The following is a 27,993-nucleotide window of genomic DNA, read 5'->3' as shown; positions in this document are numbered from 1 at the left end:
AGCGCACACGCAGCACACACCGCGCACCCTCCACGCCCCCCTCCACGTGCACAGACACACACACACGTGCAGACAAAGGGCGGCAGATCCGCGTGTGTCCCCCACCCTCCCCCCGTCGCCCACCCGCCGTCACCCCCCGGCCCCGCCGCCCCGACGTGGGGGTCCCGCTCCGGGCGGGCCGCCCCGCTGCCCCCCTCCCTGCCCTTCGCCGAGCGCCGGGCCGGGGCGCTGGGAAGCGGGTGGGCACCAGAAAGTTAGGCACCGGGGAGGGGGCGGAGGGGCCGCTCCCCCGCGCCTTTGTTCAGCGCCGGGGAGAGGGACCCTCGGCGGGGCCGAGCCGGGCGCGCACCCATTCGCGCCCACCTCCGCGCCCCGGCCGGCAGCGTGAGCCCGTCCCGGGGCCCCGCCGTCGATACAGGGCCGGGGGGTGGGAAGGAGGAGGAGGATTGAGGCGGAAGGTGTCTCTCCAGCCTCCCTCCCTCCCTCCAAGGTGAGTTGCAGCTCCGCTCCGCGCTTCTTTTGTCTCGGTGCGAGGCCGCCGCGCACCCCTGCCCCGCCCCGCCAAACTTTCGGCGGGGACTTCGGCGCCCCGACGGCGGCCCGCGGGCCGGGGCCGGGGCTGGGGAGCGGAGCCAGGGACCGGGGGCCGGGGCCGGGCAGGGGTGCGGGGGCAGCCGCTGTTTCCGCCCGGGGCCGCGTCGTGGCTGGCGGCGGCGCCCGCGGCGGGCGTCCCCGTGGGGGCGGCCGGAGGGCAGGTGAAGGGGCCGTGGGGCCGTGGGCGGCCCCCTCCTTCCCTTTTGGTTTCTTTGGGACGGATGCGGTCGGCCCCATCTCTGCGCTTTACGCAACAGGTAGGGATGCCAGGGCTGGCCGCGGCGGCGGTGGCACGGAGCCGCGGCCGGCAGCTTTCGGGGGGCTTTTTTGTTACGGTCTCTGGAAAAGTGCAAAGGGGAGGGGGAGGAGAAGCAACAGCGTTCCCAATTTCCCCTTCAGTTGTTTGTTTATGTACTTCCCGTGTCCGTGCAGAAAGGGTTCGTTTCGCAACTCCGGAGGGTTTTTTTTTTTTCATTTTTCTCTTTGCTTTCTTTTAAACTTATCTTTCTTTATGTCCTACGTTTGCCCGTCTCATTCCGAGAGATCAAACTGACCGAAACCAGATTCCCAGAGGCTTGTCCTCACTGACAGTCGGGGGAATCCAAACAAAGAGGTGCATCTACCGGAAATAATGATTTGAGAGATGTTTCTCTCCCTTTCCACCCCCACCCCGCCATCCCCCCGCCTTGAATTAAATTGTTGTTGTTAGGTTTTTTTTTTTTTTTTTTTTTCCTGGGAGGTTCAGTTCGAGGGAAGTTTTGCGCCGGGTCGGGGCCGAGGAGGGATGCAGAAGACGGAAAGTTGCGGCGGTGGGAGGAGGCGGGGGGCGAGGGCAGTGCGGGACCCCGGCTGCGCCCGGGCGGCGGGGGGAGCAGGGGCGCGGGGGACCTGCCGCCGCTGCCGGCTCTTTGTCTGCTCGGGCAACTTGAACAAAAGGAGAAACTCGGATGAACTCTCCATCTCTCCGTCTCCCGGGTTATCTCCTCTTCGGCAACTTTATCCGGAGAGATTTACTCAACTTTCTTCCAGCTCTCCTGCCGCTTAAAAGCGAACAGCCCCGCTTGTAGGCTCGTGAGGAAATCTGGTCGCACAGTTTAAAGAAAGGAGAAGGTACGTTTGGACTTCGGGCTTATTGTTCTTGCTCGGCTCCCTCGTCGCGCCCCCCCCCTTCCCCGCAAGCTGCGCTCTGGGCCGGGAGTGCGCGGAGGAGGGAGGCTGCGGGCCAGCCGAGCCTTTTCTTTGTACTTTTCGGAGCACATGCAGGTATTTTTGGGGAGGGTAAGGCAGTCATTCCGCCCAACTCCTGTAATGCAGGCTGGGGGGTACTACTCGGGGTGGGGTGGTCTTGCCTTCTCCTTGTGTCTGCTTTGTATTTTGTTTTAGTGGTTTAACTTATTTCCTTTTTCTTTTTTTTTTTTTTTTTGGGGGGGGGGGAAGATGTGGGCTCAGAGAGCTTTCTGGGCTGGGTTGTGTTTTTAAGAGTTGGAACAGAGGAAAGCTGAAGATAGGGAAAACTTTTTGGGGTTGTAGGGAGTCCTGGGGACCCTGGCCCAGGAGCCGGGGCTGTGGGGCTGGGCAGGGCAGCCCGCAGCAGGGGCGAGGTGGGGGCCCCGTTGGGTGCCAGCCTGGGCCGGGGGCACCGCCGAGGGTCACATGTCGCTGCTCTGGGACCATCCCAGGGGAGCAAGGTGCGCAGAGGTGCAGAGGAACAATTTTAGGGGAGGAAGGACCAGAGGGAGGACTTTGGTCTTCCGAATGTATTGATGATAGCGGAGGGGGAGAGTGGGAAGGGTCAGTGCAGGCTGGCTCTTCCTCGGCTTGTCTTCCCCTGCACAGTGCAGTCCACTCGTCCCTTTGAAAAAGTGATAGTCGCCTTGGTTTTTGTTCCATTCTTTTTGGTATTCGTGCTTTCTAGAGCAAGCGTCGCAACTTCAGAAAACTTACTCATGTGCTCTTTGTACTTTTCTTAATTATCTTGATTCATTTAGCGTCATATTATTTCCCCTTCCATTTTTATGTGCTCTGTAACAACTGCCACTTTTTCACTTTTTTCATCCCAGTGCGCTACTTTCCCTTTCCTGTGTTATTTTCTTGTCCTAATTTGCCAGTTGGCCCTCTCCCTCAGATCTGTCCGTTTCAGAATTTCTGAAGTCTCTACTCTTCCACTTTCTATTGTCAGTCATTATCCTTCTTCCTGGTCCCTTTCCACCTATTCCTCCACCTATATGCTTGCTTGCATTTCCCATGAAAAGCTCCTTTTGTCAGGATCTTTCTTTTCATGCATGCGTAGATACGCTCAGGTTTCTCCTGATGTGACGCAAACATAAAAGCTTCTTCTCATTCCCTTTTCTAAAATCATTCTTCTGTGGTCTGCCCCACATGCATGTTACTCAGTTACACAGACGGAGCTTCTAGCAAAAATTCTTGTGCGTCCACCAATATTCACCTTTTCCTTTATTCTGGTCTTTATCTCTGTGCACATGCATCTTCCAGTCTCTAAAAGCTTCTTCTAGTTCTTCTCCCTAGTCCTTAATGTAGAAGTTTCTTCTTTCCCCTTTCCCCCACTCCAGCTTGGCAGACCCGACGATGTTCTTCACATCGTTATTGCCTCCTGTGCAGAGTACTCAAAATTTTCTCTCCATTCCTCATATTCCTCTTCCCAAATTAAGTGAAAATTTTCTGTTGGTACTTCTGCAGGAATGGGACAGCAGGAGTACCAGCATAGACAGGCACAGGTTTGGGTGCTTTGGCTTGCTTCTTGGCTTTCTCCTTTCTGGGCCAGGCATCAACAGTGGTGCCCGTTGCCCAAGCCCTGGCTGCAGTAGCACATCCGCTGGCTGAGGTGCCACGGGGGGACACTGAGCCGGGGCTAAGGGGGGAGAAAAGATCACCATCAAGTTCTCTCCTCCACCATCCTGATAGGTTTTTCTTCAAAATGGTTGATGAGTTTTATTTTTGCCACTTGAGGCTTTTTTTGTCGACTTATTCTTTGCATGAGTTTTGAAATACCTGCCAGGGCAGTTGAAGAGCTTTTATATTACTTTCCTTTCCTGGAACTTCAGCGCTTTCTGTAATGTCAGGCTGTACAACATGTAGAGAAATATGAAAGCTTTTTTCTTAAAGCATTGAAAGTACAAGAACGACCGCATCCAGGTTGATTCTTCTGTTACACTCCAGCCTGGCGATGTTTTTAATGTGAAATGCCATCACCAGGCTTTTTGTTCAGGATATATCTAAGTCTGTGAAGAAATACGTGTTTGAAATTATTCAGAAGAGTATAACTTTATATTTGTATGCTAGTCCCTGAGTGGTGTGGCAGAGTTACTGTGCTAAACTAACACTTCTTCCTCTTATTTGAACAGGTCAAAACATGGTCGTCGGGAAGGTGGGATGGTCGCCAAAACGTCAGTCTGTGATGGGTGCCATATTGCATTATTCTCTGAGTGGTGGAATACAGCTTGGGATTCTTCAGGGGTGGATTATGTGGTAGAAACTGTACTGTACAGCTGCTGAACGTCTTAACAGTTTGGATTCATGCGTAACTTAATGGGCTTTTGGAAGAAGTAGAAGAGCCTCTTGCTGAAACTTGAGGATATTGTGGAAAATGCTGCTGAGACCCATTTGGATTATATTGCCGTCTGACATCAAGGTCCTGCAGCTGATGAAAGGTATGGTTCTTCCCTGTTGCAAAAATAGTGTCTCTCGTACGTCAAAATACTAAGCGCATCGTCTTTTTTTTAAACAAACTTGCTTTTAACCTTTTTTTTTTTTTGTCTTTGCCTCACTGCTGATGCCTACCAATAGTTTTGAGTGGTGTAATCTGACAGAAATGCCTTACTAATGTTTTGGCAATGTTTATATCTTAAATGTACAAGGGAAAACTGAACACGAATGTATTTTTGTTTTCAGAGTTAACCAATGTTTTCAAGGTAATGACTTCATTGGGTCTAGGAGTGCTTAGCAGCTCTAGAAAATCAGGCTAGTTAACTTTTAAGAAAACAAGTTTAAAAACAATTTAAACAAAGCATTTTCCACAATTACGATCTTCCAAATAGCCGACTTTGTTTAAAGGCATGTTACTATTTTAAGTTGGACTCAAGAAAACAACCTTCTATCATTTAACCTCTCTTCTTCCAAAAAAACAACAAAATTCTTATGGATGGCTTTTGGGGTGGGTGGGAGAGCAACTAGAAGTATTTAACGTAAAAATTCAATGAATTCTTTTGTTTCATGTGTTTTTAAAGTTTTGATTTAAGGCTTCTTGCAGAGCATGTTTGCATCCTGAATGTCCTAGTACTGTGAAAGTCTATTGAATGCAGAGAGTGTTCAGTTTCCTTGTTATTGTATAACTGTTGTACAAAACCAATATGAAAAGTAGAGGAGAAAACAAGCTGTTAAAGAGTTACTAATGAATAATAAATTGATCTTGAATCTAGATTAAGTGTTAATCCAATGGTGAGGAAATCATTGAGCCCCTTAGTGAACTATGAAAATTGCGAAGCCAATTTTAAAACTATTTAAAATCTGATCCTTTTATACCTGTTTTGTGCACTTATTTATAGCTGAAAATGAATGACATGAAAATAGTTGGTTTTGCTGCATATTTCAGCTCATCTGATTGGTTCCAGCCATTACCATATGTAGGGCAGACAAGTATTCATAATCTTAAGAAAAGTGCTGAGCTGGTTGGCCTACTTTAGAGCAAAACAGAAATCTGAATGAATAATCACTTGTTATCCATTCCAGTTGTAAACAGAGATACAAGAAGCAATACAGTCCTAGTTTCCTGGTTCTGACTGTGTTTTAGAAAAGACCTACCCTTAAATTTCTCGATTATTGAGGATAAGCTTTTTGTTACATACTGAACTCAATGTACATTTAGATTTCCATTCTTAATATTGTTCTGCCCTTACACTATTTTTGAACTTTGCATTACTTAAGTTAGCCACATGAAAGTCTTTATTTTGAAGTCGTGAAAAAGGAAAGTCTTAGGCTGTTTGTGAAAAGAGGAAAAAAAGAATAATAAATGGATTGTGCTGGATAAAAATATTTAGAGCTGCTATCTAGTGTCACCTAGGGAAAGAAGCCCAGTCATTAATTTTCTGTATTTAAAGGAAACCCAAACTGTGATCCTTTTTTCTTTCTGAGAATATTTTCTCCTTGTTCAGTTTCTTCTCAGGCACTTGCCACTCTTTAGGAAAACTAAACTGGACAGAAAAGGCACACTTCATTTATCTGCATGACAGCCACTCATTTTCATCAACACTGAAAAGTGAAGTGAATTTTGACTTACAGCTCATGCAAATAGAGACAACTCCTTTGCTTAATCTGAGAGTTTGTGTAGATTGAATATCATCATCGCCATAGGATTCAGGATATATTATGCAAATTATTAGGTATATTTGTGTTTGTTTATACCTGGAATATTTCAAGTGTTAATAACTTGGTGACAAAACTGTTAAGATTTAAAGAGGGGGAATATAATTTATCTGTCTTCAAATTTCTTTGGACTATATCCAATAAAATGAAAAGAATTCTCATTTTTGGAGATAAGATCTGCATAGAGAGAGGAAGAGTAGGGCCAGCTAGGAAACATTTAGCATGGTGGTTCCCAGCTGGTAGGTGTGCTGCATTGGTGGGAGGAGAGACCCTTGCAGGGCTTGCAGAGACAGGGAAAATGCATTTTGCGGGCCCTGGCTGGAGTATCCCTGTACCTTTCTCCTGGGAGCAGTCCCAGCAAAAGGGGCAGCAATGGCAGGCGGGGAAGGGGATGGATGGGGGCTGAGTGCTGTGGGAAAGGAGCAGCAGCTCAGCCCTGGGAGGGGCAATGGGGAACACCTGCCTTAACTGGGGTAGGAGGCAGCCTTGCTGCTTTCAGTGGGGGCTGGCTGTGAGGAGCTTGGGAGCTGCTGCTTGAGAGGAGGGTTTCATGTGTGTGCTCTAAAGTGTGTGAAAAGGGTTGTTCCTGCGGTTTTTGTCTCTGATTACAACAGGGACATTGCTTGCTTTGCTTGTGACTGTCCTGGAAGGTGATGGAAGTCCTTGCAGGTGTGCTGGGCAGTATGGGCTTGGGGATGAGCTCTGAACTCCCCCTCACAAGCCTGCCCTGGGATGTCATTGTTAGCTGGTAGCAGAACTTACACCTAAACCAAATTAAACCAAATCCAGACAGTCTGAGCAGTGGTTCCTCCTTTGAACTGTGCTCTCAGTTAAGAAGGTCTTCCAGCCACTGTACTTTGTTGCATGAGAAAGGGTCTTGCTCCATGTAACTGAAGTGAGAGTAACCATCGGGATGTCTCAGGCCAGTGGAGCACAAATGCGGAAGAGATTTAACAAGCTGTAAAAAGTGCTTTTACAGTGTGTTGTGGGTAGGTGAATTGCAGTGTTGGAGTTGTGTGTTGTGAAGAACGGGCAAAGGAGAAAAGGGCAGGTTTTGTAACTTTTAGATTTTTAGTTAGCAGATGGAGGAGGTGTGGTATAAGGAGTAACTTCTGTCCATGAACATCTAGGAAGGTAGAAAGGAAAATGCAATAAGGACTCTGTTTTTCTGATTGTTCCTTCCCTTTGGTTGAAGTGATTTTTTTGGTGGCATGAACTCCAGAATTCCCAAGTGAGTTAGAAATTTCTGTAGACCCACGTGTACCCCACTGGTTCTTCATGCAAAATGGAGACAGCGGTGCTTTCCTGAGGGCCCACTGCCTTTCACCCCTCCAGTGGGAGGCCCTGCTCCTGGCAGCGCAGGACAAAGGAGCTTCCTCCTCTGGAGGCTTTACCAGAGCGTCCTCCTCGGGGTGCCAAAGTATGGTTTGACTCTTGAGTAAAATTTTGGGAGAAAGCTTTTGAAAATATGATTGTTAGTCCCTGAAAGGGCTCCCAGAGAGTACTGTGCAATTAGGAGGAGGATGACATGGTAAGCAGTGACTTTGTGCTCCTCACTGGGAAGATGAGGTAGAAGCTGTAGGACAGGGCATATTTCTAGAACAAAGATGGCTTTGTAGCTTTGTTTCCATAGAAAATGGTATTGATAACCATGTCTGCTGGGTTGTTGGTTTTTTTTTTCTCTCTTTATTTTGATCAATGCTGGTTGAATCTCATGTGCTTAATCATACAGCTTCATATAGTAGAAATTATAATTGCAAATATGACATTTTCTTTTTTTTATTTCTCTCCTGTCATTTGTTTGCCAACTTCTCAGGTAACTTGAGGTACAATACTCTTACAGAAAATCAGTATAAGGATTGGAGTATGGCTTGTTTCTTTTTAGCTTGTGTGAGTGCATTTTGTGAGGGAGGTAGAAGAAAGTCGGCCAAGGTTGGAAAGAGAGAGTTGCCACTTGAAATTTGGGGGTGGGGGTGTTATACTCCCCAATTCTATTACACTTATAATTGAGAAATACTTGCATGAAAACTTATAATGGAAAGGAAGCTTCCAATGTATGAGCTGCTTTCTGTAAAATGCTATCAGTTATGTCAGGATAGAGGCATATGGTGTCTGGAGTGGTTTTCTTTCTCTTGATTGGATTTATTTTATGTAGCAAGAAGCCTTCCAATTCACTAATGGATTCTATTTTTTTCTTACTTGTATTGTCATAACATGAAATTTATCACAAACTGTTTGCGAAGCCTGACATAGGGTGCTATTGTAGTATTGTGCTTGACACCTTGACCTTTCCTTGATTAAAATGTGTAGATGTGTTTGGGTTTGGTAGGGGGAAATGGATAAGCTAGGGGGATTAAGAATATTTTAACACATAATTAATTGTGGTCTTCCTGTGAGGACAGGGACAGTACTTCCCTTGAAAGGTTATGAGACTACTGCAAGTGTAGATTCTGTATTCATATCTCTAAATATTGTAGATTAGTGAGAATTTCATTCTGTACAAAGAAGAGAAAAATGCTTATAACTAATCGAAGTGTGCATGCTCCTGCTAAAAACAGTAACATTATTCATCTTTTTATACGTAAAAACTAAAAAGAAGCTACGCTTGTATTTAGGAACAATGTTGCCACCTCACGAAATCTACTGCATTTTGATACATATTAAGTTCCAGTATGAATTTTTCTGTCACTTCTGTGTATGTGTGTGTGTTTGTTGTTTTTTTAACTGTTTGCAAGGCAACTCGTTGCGTGTACAAAAAGCTTTAAGTCCTGCATGGGGAGATGAGCGTGGTGTTGCTTTGGATGTCAGCATTATTTCTCCTTCAGAGATAAGGGAGAGCGGTGAAGTAGGACCATGAATGTTTGCATGGGACTCCTTGCAGGCATGGGAGGCAGGTGGGTGTGGAGGGGGAAGGCATGTGGTTGTCATAAAACTTCGTAAGTGGGCAATGGGAGCGGGTATTCTGGGCAGACAAGGATGGAGTTTGACTTAGTTGTGAGCCAGTGATGATTGCTGTGGGAAGGAAGTGGTGAGGCATCTTGAAAATGAGGGCTAGACACTAGTGACTGCTGTGATAGAGAAAGGAGAGGTAGATTTTGTGGGAATGGATGAGAAGCCATTTGTCGTATTTTATGTGTCTGGAGGCCTGCGCCATCAGAGCATTTCTAATGGGAAAATGTAGTGAAATCTTTAAATGGCCATAGCATAACTTTGTAATGGTTTTAGCTGGGATAGGGTTAATTTTCTTCACTGCAGCTGGCACAGTGCTGTGCTTTGGACTTCGTATGAAAACAATGTTGAGATAACACACCGATGTTTTGGTTGTTGCTGGGTAGCGCTTGTACTAGTCAAGGACTCTTCCAGCTTCCCATGCTCTGCTGGGTGCACAAGAAGCCGGGAGGGGAGGGGGCACAGCTAAGAGAGCGGATTCAAACTGACCAAAGGAATATTCCATATCATGTAACGTCATGCCCAGTATGTTAACTGGGAGGAGCTGGCCAGGGGAGGAAAGCAGCCATCATGGCTCAGGGACCGGCAGCAATGGTTGGCGGGTGGTGAGCGGTTGTATCGTTTGTGTTTCCGTTTTTTTCCCTTTTTCCCTTTCCTTTTAATTATATTATCATTATTGTTATTATTATCATAATCATTATTAAAATTATTATTTTATTGTAACTATTAAACTGTTCTTATCTCAACCCACAAGTTTGTTTTTTGCTTTTGCTCTTCCAATTCTCTCCCCCGTCCCACAGGGGTGGGGGGAGTGAGCGAGTGGCTGCGTGGTGTTTAGTTGCTGACTGAGGCCGAACCACGACGGTAGTTTTTGGCACCCAACATGGGGCACGAAAGGTTTGAGATAACAGTTGCTGGTCACAGCATTGATTCATCTGTTCTCAATATTAGTTTGTCCAGTCTATACCATGCTGATTGTGAAGTACATGTTGAAAATTGCTGTTGTTTTTTGTAGTTTGCTGTGCTTTGCAGTGGTTAGAGATGTTTTGCCTAGGAGATTTGTTATTAAAACACTGGCCTTGGGTGTTATCAGTTATTTGGGTCTTGCATGGAAGCTGTTACTGTACTTCGGCTACCACCTCATGGAGACAATTAGCAATTATACCTCCTCCTCTGAGAGTTTTTTTAGGGAGGAAATACAGAATGGCACCTTAGCTACCATCTTATATAATGCCTTCTCCTTCATTACAACAACTTTTCAGTATCTTGAACATCCTTGGGTAGTTAAGATACATCTGCTGGTATTGCTTTGGCAGATGGTTTCAGTTCTGTCTAAGGTTAATAAGCAGTTTAAGAATATCATCCAGAGATCTGCCCCAAGGCTGGATAGCTGTGTGTGGCAGGGTATGTGGGAAAGTATGGGCAAATGCCTAAGGTGGTGGGCGCCCCCCGTGACGTGGGACTTCACCCCTGAACAAGTGCAGAATCCTGAAAAATTAGTAGAGTATTTGGAGGAAGTATGTTGTGACCCTGGCAATTCCAGAGAGATACAAATCACTGCAGTGTGCTGGGGCCTAGCCCATGCCTTTCGAGCCCTATTTAACACTATTCAGTACCCCCAAGGGGAAGAGAAGGCCTCTGGGTCTAAAAAGACAAAGACAAGGAAAGCGACAAGCACTGTGGCCACTCAAACCCCCATGACAGACACTGCAGCTACTCCAGCCCTGGTGAAAAAGCACTGTCGTGGTTCAGCCTCAGTCGGCAGCTAAACACCACGCAGCCACTCGCTCATTCCCCCCACCCCTGTGGGATGGGGGAGAGAATTGGAAGAGCAAAAGCAAAAAACAAACTTGTGGGTTGAGATAAGAACAGTTTAATAGTTACAAAAAAATAATAATTTTAATAATGATTATGATAATAATAACAATAATGATAATATAATTAAAAGGAAAGGGAAAAAGGGAAAAAAACGGAAACACAAACGATACAACCGCTCACCACTCACCAACCGATGTTGCCGGTCCCTGAGCCACGATTGCTGCCTCCCTCCCCCGGCCAGCTTCTCCCAGTTAACATACTGGGCATGACGTTACATGATATGGAATATCCCTTTCGCCAGTTTGAATCCGCTCTCTGAGCTGTGCCCCCTCCCAGCTTCTTGTGCACCCAGCAGAGCATGGGAAGCTCTAAGAGTCCTTGACTAGTACGAGCACTACTCAGCAACAGCCAAAACATCGGTGTGTTATCAACATTGTTTTCATACGAAGTCCAAAGCACAGCACTGTGCCAGCTGCAGTGAAGAAAATTAACTTTATCCCAGCTAAAACCATGACAAAGTTATAATAGAGGTTATACTGATCTCAGGGATCAGTAGTATTGGTTTCTTTTTGGTGTGTGATAAAATTGTGTCTGTTTAATGCTGCACAAGAAAACAAAGTTAACTTTAGCTTTGCATGTTTTGAATTAAATTTGCTCCCAAAATAACTGCAGGCTTCAGTTAGCTGCTTCTGTTTGGCTTTGTAATACTGTGCAAGGCAAAACTTCATTTAGGTAAGTGGTTCAGGAATTGCATATGTTGTTTTGAGATTATCTCAGAGGTGAGACTTTGTGTCGCTGCTTGTTTAGTTATCTTTCAGGATTTGCAAATGGGTTTTTGGTTGGTATCAGTGTTGCTCTGTGCATATATGTTCTGAAAATAATAAAAGTTGTGATGTTTCCAGAATGCCTAAGAAGGTACCCTAGATTATGCGGCAAACATTGAGGTGTATCTAAGCAACTCACTTCTTTTGTGCAGTCTGGTGTAGGGCCATGCAGGGCATTAATTTAGGCCTGTAAGCTACTTTAACTGTATAATGGTGCTGCTGGACTTGATCTATTAATTGTTGCTTCTCAGCTGAGCCTGCATATAATGTGGCTTCAGCTCTGCTGGTGCTGGAGTTGACCTGAGCTGGTGGTAGCTCAGGGGGCTCTTCCCTGGGCTCCCTTGCGGGGTGTGGACATGGACTCAGTTGGGCTTTGAGGGCAGGCTGTTATTTAAAGGCTTTGGGTTTCAAGTGTTGGAAACTTTGAAGGTGTTGGAAGAGACACTCTTCCCCTTACAGAAGATGCATAGCCTTATTGGTAAAAACCAGAAGATTTTAGATGATGAAAGGTGTGCTATCTCTGGGGCTTAAGTTTGCCATATTCAAGGTTTTATAATGCAATATAGGCAGCAGCTTCATTCATTTGAGCTCCTGGACTGGACCTGTGGAGCATGTTTAGGCAGGGGTCCTTACCGAAAAACAGACGTTGGAAGGAAGGGTGATTCTGGTTCACAACAACATGTTTTCAGTGCCTTGCTTTTTTTTTAATTGAAATTAATTACATTTGCAAAAGAAGGAATGAAAGAAATGTAATTCTAAACCCAGAAGCTTGTCCTTTATCATGCAGGTACCTTTCGGCTTCAGGATTTGTATATGTTATTTTTATAGTCTTAAATCTATGCATTACGTGGCTTTATCAGTTTAAAGCTTTCCTTTTGTTTATGCTTAAAATCTGTGTCCTAGATCACGGCTTGGTTTATCAGATTTGGATTAACTGCCATTTCTTCTTTTCAAAGAGCTTCTTTTCCATGGTATCAACACCTGATATTTGAATATTATCATCCATCTTCAGGAGGCTTTGATGCATGAGCATTTCTAGCCTAATTTAGCTGATGATTTGAATGTGTTGTGAAAAACTTTCTTTAAATTGAGAGAAAAGTTGAGTGATTATTGCTTTTAAAGCATAAATGGGAGCACAGCTTGCAAAAACAAATTAGCTGTCCCTGTAAAAATCTATATTGTCAAGTTGGTTACTCTCTATACATCAGCTATGGGAGTTAGCTAGAGAGCCTTTGATGTCTACCTCCTACAGGAATTCTAGCACTTAGGGCATGGAGGAAGGAGGCTATAACCTGGTATGTGTTCATGACAGCAGTTCACCTAGTAATAGAACTGAAAAGAAAGGTTTAAAGGCAGCAATAAGAGAAAGTTGCTTCCTCTCCCCAAAGAAATGAATGGATGATTTGCTTAGTGTCTGTTGAGATTGGTTTTGAACCACACAATGCATCTGGATGCAAGATTACTTAGATGCTATTTTATTTTAAATATCTTATTTAAGCTCATACTTACCACCTTCCTTGTATGCATTTTAGTGTATAGTAGCTTAAAACGAATACCTGAAATATTTTCATGAGCCAATTATAGTTACCCAGTATGCTTTTTTCCTTTTTAGCCACCAACACTTGAGCTGCTGTGTCTAATCCAGTCATCTAGGTCAATTTTCAGCAGAGCCAAGTAATAGTTGCTATTGACTTCAGTGGTTATATGGACCACTGGGGTTTTTTTAAAAAGCATATCAGACACCAGAGCCTCTCTGTGTGTATACACATACTTTACATGCTTATATTTTAGATATTTATATATATTGTACACATGCACACCATACCATCCGAAACCAAAGGTGTGGTGCCTGAGGCATCTTCATGGAGGAGACAGGTGGTTTCCCCCCTCAGTTTGAAGCAGTCTCTCGTGCATTCTCAAACCTTGCTTGTCATCCTGTGTCAGGAGTCTTCTGTGCTGTGTTCTCTTTTTGTTTTGGTTTTTAGCTACTCAAAATTAAATATGTGCCCTGTTCCAATTTACCAGTTTTTCTTAAAATGCATCCTGCATGTAAATTCTGATCAGTCAAAACCATATAATGAAAAGTGTCTATTGAATTGGCAGTGATAAGGCATATACTGAAAGAATTCACGGTAATCAGTTGTAAAACACTTTATTTCAATCTCAGGCATACTGCTCACTCCCCACCCCCCCCCCTCCCAAAAACACCACTGAAAAGCAGCAAGGCATATCTGAAGTGGAGCTATGACAAGCACTAAACAAAGGTGCGTTTTTTTGTTTTTATTATTTTTTTTAACTAGTGATCAATCTGGCTTAACTTTCTTATGTGTATATGTATAATATATATGTATATGCACACCTATATACGTTTTGATGGAATTCATTACTTTAAGTTATGTACAGTGTAATATTTGAAACGGCTAGAGGAGATTTCTTTAAATATATATCCTGTTTTAATGTCTTCAGTAAGAATTGTTGTGAGGGCCACGAAAACTACGTCTGGAATGTTACTTGTTGTGGAATTCACACAAGGCAGATGTATTAGTGGCTCTCTGCTTGAGACAAGCGAAAGGATGTTTGTAAAGGAAGACCACAACCATTCCCAGATTGATTTCTTTGCATTTGCAGATGTGAAGAAATCAATCTACTGCTTTGACCTTGGATTTCATGTTGCAGTTGAAATAGGTTTTTTTGCCCTGAACACTGTAAGTTATGACAGATTGGAGAGAGAGAGTAGGACAGAAAAGAGGCAGAATAAGAATTCTTTTGCAGACTTGTGTGTTTGAGAGGGTTGCCCAGGGTTATGTATCTTGAGCCTTTCTTAAAGTGTTGGTACAGTCCTGTGAAGCATGGTTGGGCTGTCTGATAATTGTAAGAGAGCATATTCTAGATGTTGAAAAATGTCTATAGTGTGTTTAAAAAGAAAGGATTTGCAGACGCTGTAGTCTGGTAGACAGTTTCTGAACACGAAGGGGGAGGGAGCTCTCTGGTTTATTGCTCTACTGTATCAGAAATGGTGTATCCAAGTGATGGTTGCTGAATTAAAGCAGTGTATATTCTAGGCTTCTGGTTGTGTAGTGTGAGTAGTGCTGTGCGAACAGCCCAGGAATTGCCAGGAGCCATTTTGCATATAACATTTACCTTGTTGTTTTCTACCATGGGCAGTGGTTTATGGCCACAATTTGTGTAAGAGGAGTAGGGTGTCTTTCATTCTTATTTTTTATTCTGAATGCTTCCATGCTGAAGAGAGCTATGAAGTAGACCCTGTTATTCCAGGTCAGTGCTTGGATTAACTTCTTGGCAAAAACTTGTTATGGATCACATACTGCCATCATCACAAAACACAGTAAGAGAAATAGGCTATCTCTAGTTCTGCTTAGGTAAGATCAATTTGTTCTCTGAAAAACAGAAAGGCAATCTCTGTGGAGAGGCAGGGGTTGAATGTAGTATCATAACCACTTGCGAGAAAGACACTTGATAGTAGTTAGCTTCTGAGGGAGATGCAGCCACTTAGCGTGTCTCTCTAAAGAGAGCCAGGGTGCAGTCATTAGAAGAATATTGGCATATCTGTTGGACAACAAATGTTGTTGTATGTAGTTTTAGTGAATTTTGACTTAATCTGCCTCTTGTGTCAGTGCTCAAAGATGAGAAATGCAGACTCACAGGAATATTGCTGTGAACAGTCAATGCCTGCATTTGGGTGTAGAGCCATACATCTATAGCAGAGTTTGCAAAATCTATAGGCATTACTGGCTGTCTTGTTTTCATTTTACCAAGTGGGAAGGGAAATGACCAATTCATTAAGCATAACAGAATATTTAATTTATCTTATTTTTATATGGTTCTTGTCCTGTCTTCGTTCTTCAATTCTTGGATGTAGAATTGCTATGCTAGTTGCATATGCCTTACTTTATGTTGAAACTGAAATAAGTAGAAATTGTATTTGAAAAAAATTCAGCATAAGGATTCTGAATCAGTTAATATTAATTTTAAAGTAAAATCTCATACTTCAAGGGCCAAAGTCTTTCACTCGGGGAAAATTATCAGTATAGAAGCTCTCTGTATCTTTAACAGAAATGGTCTCTAATTTATGCTTGATTCTTCCGCTAGGTTAATGTTAATTAGTTTAACATATCACTAATAAAAGATGTCATAGTTGAGTCATTGTGTAGGTAACAAATCTTGCACTGGCTAGCAGTGAAGAACTATTACCTCTATTAAAACCCACACTTAAAACCGTGGAGCCAGTAGGACTCATGACATTTTGCCGTCATCCAGCTTAATGCATTTTAATGCCTTCAGTGATGTGAGGCTTCTTCTTGGGGAGGGTGGCAGTGGTGAGGGATAAGCAAGTGAGGCAGAGCTTTTGGATTATGCAGTACAGTATGTAGTGTAGCCTGTGCCAAGTGAGAAACCCAGCAGAAATGCTGGCTCAGGCTAGAGTTTCAGCTGGATACAGTAACACTGATGTAACCTTACCAAAAAATCTGTCCAGTGTTGGGTTACCACTGTTTATGTATGCTTTCTACGTATGTATTTATGTATTTATGTAAAAACACTCAAATCTGCTTATATTCAGAACCCTAAACATGTACAAGTATGCATGCTTGTAATTAGCTTGGTTTCATCCATCTCTGCCCTGAGACAAGTATTAGAACTGGGTCTGTAGTGGAAGGCAAATTTCATTCGTAATCGTGGAGTGATTAGTGTGAGTCTATAATCCTTTTTTTTTTTTTTTCCCCCAAGATAATCTCCCAGCCTCTCAGAGGAGGTGATGTGGTGGTGCTGCCAACACAGCTGTGAGCCTGTGCCGAGTCCTGGCGTCCTGCTCGGCTGTTAGAGGTATTCCAGGGTATGGATTGGGCAAGACAAGTTAGTCTGATCAGACCTCTAAACACAAGATGGTGCTCACGTTTGTTTATTTATTTACTTATTTATTTAAACCATCAGCATCTGAATGGCAATGAGCAATTGAATAAGTATTAGAGAGTGCTGTTGCTTTCTCTGCCTGAGGAAGCATGGGGGAGTGGAAGGTCTCCAATCTCAACACACAGCACAGGCAGGCATGGTCAAGAGCCAAGGACTTCGTGTCAGAAATGTTGATGTGAAAACGTTTAAACTTCCTCCTTTGCTAAAGGCCATAAGTACTTACATGGCACAGGAGCAAGGCAGTCCCTCCAGTATGTGTCAGAGAACGTCTGAAACTTGGGAGGGCACCTACCAGTTCATCTCAGAAATCATAAACTAACCAAAGAGATGGGTTTGCTTGCGGATTGGGTGCTTGTTTCCCTGTGAAGCAGATTATTGTAGCTTTGTTGCCAGGTAAACAGGACGAGGTTGATCTGAGAAAAGAAGGGTTACCACCTTGTAATAAAATGTAAGTAAACAGTCAACGTGTTCTATCATCTCACAGTCTGAAAATTGGAAGAAACTAGGCTACCCCTTTAATCTTTTTAAGTATCCTGCTAAATTAAGTGTTTCAGGTCTGAGAAATGGCAGCTTTGCGGCAGGTGGAGCTGGCGGAAGAACAGGAGTGTTCTTCTGCCTCCTTTCAAATTGTGTGAGCACTTAAGCTCCTTTGAACTATTTGTACTTCTGTACCCTAGTAGAAAGCGGAGTGTGAAGATTCAATGAAGTTTTGTTCAGAAAAATATACCGTTCTTTGACATCCTGCTTTACTGCTCATAGCACTGGCGTATTTGTTGAGTGTCTTGGCATAGTTAGGCGTGACATAAGACAACTATCACTTTGTGTCTTGGCATCGTTAGGTGAAGACATAAGATAACTGTCCCTTTGAAGTGGCTACAGTCTTCAGTGTGTCACACTGACCTTTGAGATACTCGCTATTGTGTATGTAACTATGAACATCAGGTTTTTCTTTAACTGAAGGAGACCTCTTTCTATGAACAGGTTGCTCTTAAGGTCCACTCTTCCTGAGATGGTTTTACTTCTAGCTTCCTTAGCCATTTGCTCAGTCATTCATTTGCAAGTATAAATTCTGGTTATTGTAAGAGTTGAAAAATCGTAGCAAATGAGCGACTTTCTGAATTTGCTTCTCACCTTGGATTTGCATTAAACTTTCAGACTTCCTTTAAAATTAAAAGATGAAAATGGAATATATTACATTAATTTTATTAACATCAAAAGGCTTCAAATTGTTCACGTGTAACTCTTAAACTGCTGCTTTATAAATTTTAAGACTTTGAAATTCTTAACAGATGCTCAGCTGTGCTCTCAGTATTTGAGCTTAAAGCAGAAAGAATTTAACTCAATTATAATAATGTAAACCTTTCCCCTTTGCTTTGCATAATTAAATATTTTCATTTACATAGCACAGAAGTTTAACATTCCAAACAGGGTAGATAAGCAGAAGAAAAAGGCAGACAAAGATGCATCTTTGATGCATGTGGAGTAGTAATGCAGTTGCTGGTTCTCTTACTGTGCTTATTAATAATAACTTTAACTATAAATCCATATGCAAATTCCTCTGAATATGGATTGTATTTAATGTGTGATTATTTTTATTTTAAATTGGGTGCATCTCCTGGAATACTCTTAATACTTTTAATGTTAAGGTACATTAAAACAGGGGCAGGAATAGGGTAACCTTGGTATCTTGTTTTAGTTATTGTTTTAATATATTAATTGCTGGAACAGGTCTGGGCAAATTTAAGGTTTCCCTTTATTTGTTTGGCCAACTTATGTGGATGTAGGAGATGGCTTGAGTGTGCCTGTGTGGAAGTCTGTGATCTTGAACGTTTCTGATTTACAACTGGTGTAGGAAAAACTATGCTAGAGGTGGTTATTAGTATCACTTTGAGTAATGCTGTGTATCGGACTCACCAGCCCTCTTTGAGTAGTATCTCCACGGTATAATGTGGAGCATCAGGTGTTTTGAGGGCTACAGAATATACCCAAGATCTGCAAATAAACAGCTGCATTTCTTCAAACTGCTGCTGCTTGTCATGTCTGTATCAGCAAAATGTATCAGACCAACATGAATCTTTGCGAAGTTTCTGAAGAAATTTAGTGCAACTTTTGTTGGCTGGTTTAATGTTACACTCGAATCTTCTTGTAGTGGTAGGATCAGTGATGTTCCCCAGTAATAAAATGAAGCATGCCTAGTTCTTATGTTCCTAAATTCTTAAATTGTATACTGTATTACAGATTACATCAAATGTGATTAAATACAAGCATGTAAAATAAGAGAAAAAGCATTTTTTGTGGTGCCTTTTTGTTTGCTTACCTGGTGAAGTTTGAGGATATGTGGCTTGGTTTGGTTGAATGTCATACCTCAAAGCAGTTTGGAGGTATTTTTTTTACATTTATTACATGCTTCAAATGTCATTCTAAGTGGCAATACATAGGATATGTACAGAAATTCTATACATTTTTAATGGATTTTTAGACAAAGTTTAGATTACATTAAATGCTATTTTCAGCATATGGATTTTATGGCATAATCAAAACACAAAATAAAGTGGAAACCCAAGCAAAAGGGAGAGCACCTGTGTGTGTAGTATGCCTATGCATGCATTGTGGGGTGGAGGGTGGGGGTTGGGGGATCTTAAAGAAAGCTGGTATGTTTATCTTTGACCTTTTGTTCATGCTTCCTGCAGAGATCCTTAGTTGATGAGCTTTAGGAAATTGTTTCAGTGGTACTTACCTTTCTGGGGTTTTCTGTCAATTGTCTGGGTTTCTTCTATTTCCATATAGATTTTCTAGTGCACTATAGAAACCTTTGTGGTCTTTTTTTGGCCTTGTTTGATGGGGATGAATATAAGAGAGCAGGATGTAGGTATAAAAGAATAAGATTTTAATTTCCAATGTAGCAACATTTCATGTCCTAAAGTTTCTTCTGATAGCCGTCTTTCAATATAACGATAGTGACTGCTAAATGCACAACCAAGAGTGTGGGTTATTTGCTCAAAGACCAGGAGAAGCTAAAGGATCTCATTAATTTTGATTTTTCACATAATCCCCAAAGTTTGTAACAATATGTGTACTCTTGTTTTCTCTTGCCTCTAACATTGATCATCAGGGAGCGCTTACATGTTCTAAAGAAGTCCTTGGGACCTCTGAGCCCCTTAAAGAGAATTTTATTGGTAGAAATGCAACTGGAGGCTGAGCGTGGTATTCTCTTAATTTTCACTGTTGCTCCCTTTGCTGTTGGGTATTTTGCCAGTTCTCTGTTCCATTCTTGCTTCATTAGACTTGTACTACATCTCCGAAGGGTTGTGAGAAGTTTGCATTTTGAAGTAGCTGCTTAGCTCGGGAAATCGTAGTACTCTCTAGATTTTTGAGACAATTTGATGCTTAGGAGAAAAATGTGGTTTATATTGAGTGAAGTGTAGTGAATGTATTGGAGAAGTGTCAGTGTTGGAGTCAGACTAGATAAGCTGGTTTTGTATATGAGGAGTAAACATGCTTCTGTGTTTTCAGTTTCTTAACTGGATGTCCTAGGTCTGTTACCCTCCAGCTGGTTTTCTGTGTTACCATATTCTCTCTGGCTCTGTCTGTGTTCATTTACAACTGGACTTTACTATACTGAGGCCTCTGAGGTGAGACAGGCAATTCTTTCAGTATATGAAGTCAGGCATTTATCTAACTGTCTGTGTGTATGAGGTAGGATTTGGTTTCTTTTGGTGGTAAGAATCTAGCGCAGAGAGCTGTAAAAGATAGGGAAACACCTTCATTGCTTACTGGATTTTGTTCACAATTAGCTTATGCTATGTGCCTTAATTTATTACAAAAGTAGTGTGTTGCTGCTTTACTAAGCCTTTCTCTCTCCCTTTTCCTATTCTTGACCTTCTCAAAGACTCTTAAAGTAATTGTGTGCCAATTTCTCATTTAAAATCTAAACAAAAACCCCCATCCCTGACATTCTGAAAATAATATTGGAATATTAGGCCTGGGAGTCCCTGGAGTACAACCATTTATTTGTGTGGTATGTGCACTTTTTCTCAGGTTTGCTTTTGTCCAAAGGTTTAGGGAGGGCCTATGCGCTTTCCACTTCCCAAGTCACTAGTGATTTGAGGATGATTAGGTCCAAGTTTAACTATATGCCTGTAGTCTCTCGGGATTAGAATTCCTAGATGCTTTAACATCAGGGACTGCCATTAGAAACTGCAGTGAATAAGCAAGTCCTGATTTATGTGCATTTACTTAATCCTAATGTCTAGGACTTGTTCCAGTAAATTCACACATCTGGGCAAGTTCCAAAGGTTTTCAATGAGTTCTTATAATTTGGGTATTGACCTTTGAGGGTTGGAGACTAGAATCAGGGTATCATCCACATAAAACATAGTTCTTCTGTGGGACCTATTTTAGGATTTGTTAATGTCTCTCAGACCATGGCTCTATGTTGAAGAGGGATAGGGTGAGCAGACACTCTTGCTTTGTTCTTGGTTGTGAGAAGTATGTGGTGTGTTGTGGTTTTTTTTGGTTTTTTTTTTTTTTTTTTAATGCCAGAGAGGTGTCCAGTGTATCTCATTTTCCTAAGAACTCTGATGGGATAATTCCAGGTAACCCCATCATCAACTCTTTTCAGCATCTGGCAATATGACTGATGAGTGTTGTGATACTGCAGGTGACTTGATTAGTTGTTTGAGGTTGCCTGGTCCAGGCCTGGATGCAAGAAATCTAACCTGACTTATTTTAATAATTTTGAGTGCAGACTTTTTCAACTTAAAAAAGGGAGCAGTGGGGGGGAAGTTTTGGCATGGAATGTCTCTGTGGTGGGACTGGCTGCACACTGGAGGGAGTGGGGTATTATCATAGTAGAAGACAACCATGTTAGGAAACAGTTAAACTGGACGCACCATTCCATGGGATTGTGATCCCTGTGATAATTAAAGTTGCAGTTTATTTGAAACATGCCCAGTTTATGACACCTACTTCTGGCTGGGTTATGGTAGGCATAGGTGTGTTTTTTCATGGCTTTAGGCAATAGGCACCCTTTCCCTGAGTGCGTTGTGGGGGTGGTAAGAACGTTTGCTTTGCTTTCAGCACTGCTGAGGCCTTCCTGTGTTGCTCCTGTAGTTGGATCCTTTTTCCTCTGGACTAAGAGGTGCTTCTGAAATGCAGGGCAATGAAGTCCCAGGAAGGACCCTCCCTCCCTCTGTACCAGTTGTGTTGATTGGAATGGGAACATCATTTGGGGCTCTGTCTCTATAGAGTATCTGGGTGGAGTGTCTAACGTTCCCCTCTGAGGTTTTTCTTTCCTGCCTGTGTGGTAAGCATTTGATTTCTTTCTTCAGTTCTGATAATTTTGCTCTAAGAGGTAACAGATAGTCCTCTCCTGAGTATCATTTCTCGGTGGCAGCTGGTTGATCATTATATCAGTATTTTTAGTTTCAGGTTGGGTACTTTGGCAGGGTCTAGATCTCAACTTGTGCGCTCTATGGTCAGGTTGTCTGGGTGTTGTGTGTTTTTTGTTTTCTGGTTTTGTTGTGGTTGTTTTTGTTGTTTGATTTTTTTTTTCCTCCTTTTATCATTGTTGGAGCTGGAATCCTTGAAAGTCTCTGGTTTGCTGTGAATGAAATCCACATCATCAGTACTTGGGAAGAGTGAGATATCAATTCTCCCTACCTTCCCCTGTCCTTTGGGAGGGGAAGTCTCAGTGAACATCTGCAGTGGCTGGGGATTGCATTGTCTACTCCATGATAATCTTTACATGGTTATCTGTATGGTGGCACATTAGAGTACAACAGCATGCACAAAGACAATGACAGTGTAATTGGTAGCTCAGGAGCTTTATTGTAGAGGGTATAAGTGGTTTGATTAAAGGCTGATATGCTCAAGATCCTCACTAAACTGTTGTGGTCACTTCAGGAAGAGAGTGAGAACAGGACAAGTGTGTATTTATGTTTTCATAGTATCCAGTGACTTATGGCTTGCGATCCTTGGGCTTGTCTGAGTAAAAGTGTCTTTGTAGTTAATAATCTGAGAATTTTTACTGCTACCACTTTTGAACCAATGGGGACTTGTGGTTTTCACTGCATCCAGTGGCAGTGAATTCCACAATGGACTTCATGTGAAGAAATCTACTTTTGTTTGGTTTGAACCTGCTATGAGCCTGGTTCCTCCAATGCCCCTGTGCTGTTGTAACAGGAAAGGTAGTTGTTTCCTGATTGCTTTCCCCTGCCAGCTAGGATCTTGCAGAACTCTGCATTGTCTCCCTTCACTGGTCTTTTTGAAGAGGTTATGAGGCTAAAGGAGCCACAGGTAGGAGCCATCTCTTACCTTTGATTATTTTGCCCTTCATTCTGTTGTCATGTTGTTTTATTCTGTATGCATTTCATAATAATAATAGCATCTGTTTCCTTTTTATTTTCCTTTTGGACTGCTACAAAGAATTAAACTATCTATTAAAATAATCTATTGTTGCCCCAGAACTTTATTCCTTACTGGTAGGCGCTCATGGCTATGTATTTTCCCCCTATGTAAGGGGAATACTAGGTGTTCGCTGTCATCCTCCCACTCCACATGTATTTGCTTTTTATTGTTTTTTATTAAATGTCACCTGTAAGTTAAATCCCATAGTCACTGAAGATGCTGAAAACCTTTTTTTCAGAGGTTACAGAAACACTCATCAGGATAAAGCTGAAGAGCTGTAGCCCTTCCAGAGCTGTCCCAGCTGACAGTGCAGGCCAAAGAAGTGCTGGAATGGCTCATCCCTCTGGGAGTCAGATAGCAAGTACAAGAATCAGCAGAGTAGAAATAGTCTGTCCTTGTTGTGTGCTAAAAATACAGAAACTGTTTTTTATTTTTGTACCTAGTGTAACTAAATAAAAAGGAATATTGTTTACTACTTACTAAGAGGTATTGGTGGAACAGAGGATTTTAAGCAAATCTTCTGATTATTGTGTTGTGAGCATTTTAATAAGTATTTGTAGCAGAAACTTAGCACGTGCCTTTGCATGTTTGCTGCTACATTTTTATTAAAAAAAAAGGTATTTCTGACAGCATAGATTTATTTTTGGCTTCTGATAGTTTCACAGAAAAAAATGCAAAATAAGTCTGATGATACGATCAACCTAAATTTTTCATACAGATTCTATATCCTGAGGACGAGGGGAAAACAGCAACTAGATGCTTCAAGTCCATTTCAAAAGAGCTAGTGGTGCTGTCTTAAAACTGTGCCAAAGACAATGAAAATACCTTTTTTCTTCTCCATTAGCTGTGCAAAATGTATAGGTTTGGTACAGTAAGATGGAGGCTGCTGTCGCTATGCCTGGATGCAGTCTTGACAGACAAGGAATGGTTCAGGGATTAACAGGAACTGCGCTGGAGCGGCTGAGAGGAGAGGCTCAGAACAGGGCCTGAAGAAGCCTTCAGAACAGGGAGCATCCCCTTGCGTATTACAGATATTGGAAGCATTTTTATTGTCAGCTTTTAGTGTATTATCTGCAAATTGCCTACAGACCCAGGTGATATCTGGTAGTTGCATATATGCTTTCTACGATTCATGACCAAATAAAAGAAAAAAAAAATTCAAGTTGTGTGTTCTACTCTGTTTAAAAGGAAAACTAAAAATTGCATGTCTGGTTTTGTTAAATGTGGTCTTCAATCACTAGAGCTACTACGGAGACTTACGCAGAGGACAGCCAGACAGTGTGTTCCTATTCTGTCTTATCAATTTAACTATCTTCATTCTAGGCAGGATTTTGATTAAAGACATTTGCATTGTGCTTCTTAAGACGTTAAACTTTTTGAAGAAGAGGTATGACAGTCACTTAGGATCAAAAAGGTAAGAGGAAGATCAGAGGTCTTCTAAACTGGTCCCTGAGCAATGTGGTGTCTGAAAGCTATTAATTCTTATTGCGTATCCCAGAATTAAAAAACAAATCATGCCAAAGAGCCCATCTTGGTTGTACAGGTTAAAACTGAGCCCTTTGAGTGAAGTAGGCATGAATTAGTTAAATCGGTGTTACTAAAAATGTTTTTCCCCTGTAGGGATGGTATAGCTGATGATAATGTGTACAAATGGTCTTGTAAATTCAGTGAACTTGAGTTTCAGGCACTGTGGATTTAAATATGTAATGACTGGCCTTCAGTAGCCACGTCTAATGGGTTGGTGCATCTGTCTCAAAATTAGAAAGTACCTATTAAAAAAAGATGTGGAATCAGATTGATCTGTATTAGCCAAGTTGAATTATTGAACAGCATCAACAGTGCACGGGTCATCACCTGCTGAGACTCTCTTCAAGAAGTGGTAGAAGAAAGTGTCTGCACTGTTGGAAACTGATGTCAGTCACCGGGGGCTTGTAGATGTGTAAAGAGAAAAGTAAGGCAAAACCAAAAACCTACTTCTTGGGTGTTTCCACTGCATGCTGAAAAGGATATTTTGCCTGGTTATAAATGGAAACTTTGGTTTCCAAGATACAACATGTGGGCCTTTTAAGACTATTTTGTTAGACATGTGTATCAATTTAGAAAAACAGGCTTCACCTTTCCAAATCCTAAAACAGCAGGAGAGAAAGAGCACTTACTTGATTCAGGTGTTTTGCCCAAGAAGTCCTCGGGGAAAAAACTGTAACGAATTGGGAAGGAAAGAAAGAACTAGTGGAATTCTGTTGTGTAGTACCAGTGATGTTGATCTCCTGTAAGAGATGCAGGGGTCTGTTTATTGCACAGGGCACCTGAAAAATAAGCATTGGTTATCTCGTTAGAAGTACTAGAATCTGTCTGTTAGTGATGATGGTTGAGTATTTGTGTTTGGCTTGAGAAGACTGACATGGGATGCTATACTGACTTTGGCAAAAACTCCTCAGAATTAGTTACGTTTTGCAGCGCTAATAGAGTAGCATGCCTGACACTTCTGTCAAGTGGGTTCTTGAATGGCAAGGCTTTTGTCCTCTGTAGGACATCCTTTAGTTTGGGTGAGTGAGGTTGCAATGCCCCCACAGGCACCATCCTCTGGCACTTGCTTTGCAAATTCCATTTGTGCAGTTTATTTGGTGTGAGCTGCAAAACTGGGCTTATTCATAAAGAAACGCGTTGAGTACCAGGAATTGTTTGCAGAGATTCAGTTCCTACATTTTCTATTCGCTGTTCCGTAGCCAGTAGCCTCAAATAAAACAGGGCAGAACAGGGCAAAGGGAGGAAAATCTCTCTGGCTTATGTGACATTGGGGTTTGGGTTGCTAGAAGAATGCCTCTGTTTTAAGTTGATGGATTTTGGAAGAACAGCTTATCTATGCTTGTTGTGCTTGTTTTTTTCATGTCTTTTTTTCCTCTCTGATGATGTCAAAATGGAAGAGGGCCACATGCTTGTGACTTGCTTTTGGCATACTCCAGGCGGTCTCTGTTGGGGGTCTGCCTGAGAGAGGTGGCTGTATTTAAATTTCTTGTTACGGAAAGTGATGGATGGCTTTGCTGCAAGCTGCCCTTTCCCTTTTAGAGTGAGCCTGGGAAGGAGAGGACTTCTGAGAAGCTGTCAGCACTTGATAGCTGTACAGAAACCTCTGTGTGGCGGATCACTGGAAAGGAGAAAATGAGAATAAGCTAGAGCCCTGTCTGTTCAAACAGCACCTGCTAAACTTGCTGAAATGCAGGTAGCACCAAACATGTCTGATGAATTCCATCCTGTCCATGGTATCAGATAGGAGTCAAATATTGCATAAATATCAGATTTATTAAGAGCTCTTTTCTTGTTCGGTGAATATTAAAGAATCATTCCTCTTGTGTTGAACAAAGGATAAACTGTTGATAACGGTCGTCTTGAATCCAAAGATGTAAGGACCCTATTTTGAAAGGTGATGTTCCCTAAGAAACAGATCAGTTGAGAGAATATTTTTTTTGGTAACTCCTCTTCGGTGAGGAAATGCAGAGATATTAATTGAGCATTTTAAAAAAGGGTACTTCTTGAGAGAGTCATCATAGTTAATTTCTCTATCCACTTAAAAGTGTCTAGTGGAGATTTATGTAGGTCTTAAAAAAAAATCTATATACTTTTTAAAGGCGCCAAATCAGAAGTTTATTTTTGATAGTTGTGATATGCTGGCTGACTGGTGTGCTCTGGTCCAGTGCTTTAACATGTGCATCACTCTGCTACCCCACTAAGTGATCATACTTTCATCGCTAGCTCTGTCTTTTTATATTCATACAATAAACAATAATCAACAATACCTATTTCTCAACTTTGTGGTTAATGCTTAAATAATATAGTAGGGTATTTCTACTTGTCATTCCTTTCCCTTGTATGAGAAGGACAATATACTTTGCAAGCAAGCCCATTTAAATTGAAATGAATCTGTCCTCTGTTTCTAGCACTAGGCTGTATCTAGGTGGAGCTTTTACATAGTGACATACGCCTGAGATTAGAAATTATGACATAGTGTTATTAGGTTTACATCTCTCCAGCTAGATCTGGTACTTAAACTGGAGGTCTGTCTTCTTTGCTATATATGAAGAGTAAAATAGATTCTCTGGTATATAATAACTCTTTGGCGAAAAATGTATTTCTGGAGAATGTAGAAATGCATTAATTTACTTGAGCTAAAAATAATATAATTGTAAATAGGGGTCATTTAAGCTATCTAGAAGGTGAGTCAGACTTCCGGTTCCAAGTGTTGTCTAACAAAATTACCTAGCTCAAACTGAGAATCTTTTTCTAAATTTAGTAGTCTTTATTGTGTGTTCTCCTTGTGGGATGGGAAAAATTCCTCAGTAGAAGGTAAAGAAATGTTTTACCTCGGAGTTCGAAGGAGCAGTTAGTTCTTGTCCTAAAAATAGCTGTCCTTTCATGTGGTTTCCACATGCCACAGTAATCCTGCTGTCACCTACTGCTCTGCCATAAAAGGAGGAGGCTTTTTTTTTTTTTTTTTAAAACCACGGTGCAATGGTTTCAGTCTTGGTACAACTGGAAGATCTCCTAACTGCTTTTTAACCACGTTAGGTGTTTAAATCTGCACTGAAAGAGCGGGCAGTGGCTGGGCTGCAGCGGGCTGTGCGGTGCTGCTGGGTCCTGTCCTCCTGGGGAGCACGGGAGCCTTCAGAGCTGCTGCTGCTCCTGAGGTTGGCCGTGCCAGGCTCTACTCCTCCGCTCCATGGTGGGAGTGGGGCTAGGGTGAGTTGTAAGCATGTTGTATGCTGTCTAATCTGTCCCTGAAGGCTTTAGCGCTGCTCTGCCCGCCTTTGAGTCCCGTTGCTGTACTGTGCTCTACTGTGGAGCACGTTACACAGTGAGAGAGGCTGGTCTGGGGGAGATTAAAGGTGGGCAACTGCCTGTGCCTGCACTGGCTGGAGAAGAACAGACCCCAGTTCCACATCACCTGTTTCCTCACTGAAACATGAGCTGTAGGACCTAGAAAACAAATGCACTTCTCTCATTCTTTTGATTTGGTGATTTTTATTTGTGCAGACCTCAAAATTAAAATCCTGCAGAGCAGCACATGAAGCCCGCCCTTATTCCCTTCCAGGCTGTT

The 27,993-nt window shown here is 42.3% G+C and overlaps 1 protein-coding gene across 4 annotated transcripts in view; it reads left to right on the top strand.

Annotated features, from left to right (window-relative positions):
- The first annotated feature begins 239 nt into the window (after positions 1-239).
- LOC142052967 (uncharacterized) overlaps positions 240-27,993 on the top strand; it is a 265,027-nt gene continuing 237,273 nt past the window's right edge. The window contains exons 1-3 of one of the 4 annotated variants that reach the window (XM_075083901.1): positions 240-490; positions 1,624-1,704; positions 3,957-4,262. The gene's annotated coding sequence lies outside the window, so the exon portion shown is untranslated. Of the gene's footprint in view, positions 491-931; positions 1,705-3,956; positions 4,263-27,993 lie in introns of those variants that run through there. The other 3 variants (XM_075083902.1, XM_075083906.1, XM_075083905.1) reach the window with 3 other exon arrangements.

Source organism: Phalacrocorax aristotelis, chromosome 2, assembly GCF_949628215.1.
Source record: "Phalacrocorax aristotelis chromosome 2, bGulAri2.1, whole genome shotgun sequence".
Taxonomy (NCBI): domain Eukaryota; kingdom Metazoa; phylum Chordata; class Aves; order Suliformes; family Phalacrocoracidae; genus Phalacrocorax; species Phalacrocorax aristotelis.
Note: the sequence above shows the minus strand (reverse complement) of the source record. Positions and strands in the feature narration are given on the sequence as shown.